This window comes from Chrysochloris asiatica, unplaced genomic scaffold (assembly GCF_000296735.1).
Source record: "Chrysochloris asiatica unplaced genomic scaffold, ChrAsi1.0 scaffold00093, whole genome shotgun sequence".
NCBI lineage: Eukaryota > Metazoa > Chordata > Mammalia > Afrosoricida > Chrysochloridae > Chrysochloris > Chrysochloris asiatica.
The window spans coordinates 9,242,616-9,244,049 of NW_006408611.1; positions in this window are offsets into that span (position 1 = coordinate 9,242,616).

Consider the following 1,434-nt stretch of genomic DNA (forward strand, 5'->3'; position numbering starts at 1 on the left):
AATTCAGAAGTCAGTCTGGAGGATTTTCCTCACGTACACAGAATAGGGCTGTTGACTCATAAGGTAGTTGTTGTTGTTAGGTGCTGTTGAGTCAGTGCCTAGTAAACTGGATCAGGCTGATGGCTTAAATCTCAAGAACTAGAAGTCAGAAGGAGGCAAGCTTGGTTAGTTAAGCAAAAGAGCATACAGCCCACTCACATCTCCAAGATGGCTCATTTGATACCCAGCAGGATAGTAAAATGGTCCAAGTTCTCAGGAGATTTCCAAATTTTTACAATCACAATCATCCCATTTAACAATCACTCACAACTGAACCATATAATCTTATCAGCATCTCCCATCTTCTCTAACCCAGATTCATCAAGAAGAAGTCATGTGGTGGGAGTTACAAAGACACGGATAGAAGAGACATATTAAACAGTCCACCGCACTGCACTGAGTAGAGTTCACTGTCATGATCAAATCCATAATATGCCTTTCTTGCAGTCCAACAAACAGGTTTTTCCATTGCTGCTTAATTCTTGAGAAACTGCATCCCTTAATTGCAGCATCTATCACCCTGCCCTGTAAGTTTATTCTTCCTTCAGATGGAAAACATCATCACATATTTTCTAGCAATCGATATTTAGGCACATTTGTGCTGATTTATTTTTCCACCAAAGGTACCATGGCATGATAAGCTTTGAAAATGAACCAAGTATTAAAATGCTGGTTGTCAAAGGTATAGCAGAAAGACTCATGAGAAAGTGTTTATCCAAAATCAGGAGTTAATCTCCTTTCACATCACAGAGTTTTTCCCCCACCATTGTCTTTCATGCATTCCTATTGCTTTCCACATCACACAAATAGTAGGAGTTCATCTCTTCACTTTATGTATTAATTTTTCAAAATAATACTACAAGTTCTATCATCTTGAGATTTCCCATAGTGATTTAATATAAAACATAACAGCAACCACATAGTCCTCGCTACGCCTTCACGCTCTCCACTGCCATGGTGTCAGTGCCAAGTCATAGTGGGCCTGGGTAGGGTTTGCCAAACTGTAAATGTTTACAGCAGAAGACAGCCTCATCTTTCTCCTGTGGAGCACCTCATGAGCTTGAACCACCAACCTTGAGGTTAGCAGGCCAATGTCTAACCCACAACACCACCAAGGCTCTCTTACTTATGTTAATCTTCATGATTAGATATTTTCTTTGCCCTCTAATATCTGAATTCCCAAATCACACTCCTTGTGTTGCTGTAGAATCTGAACAGCACTGAGAACAACAAAGTCAGCAGTTCAAATCCACACACTGCTCCATGGAAACCAAATACATTTGTCACTATGAGTTGGAACGAACTTGATGGCACTTAACAACAGCAATATAACTCATTCTCAAACCCAAATTCCCTGGTGAAATTTCACAAAAGCCTCTTTTTTTATTTACAATA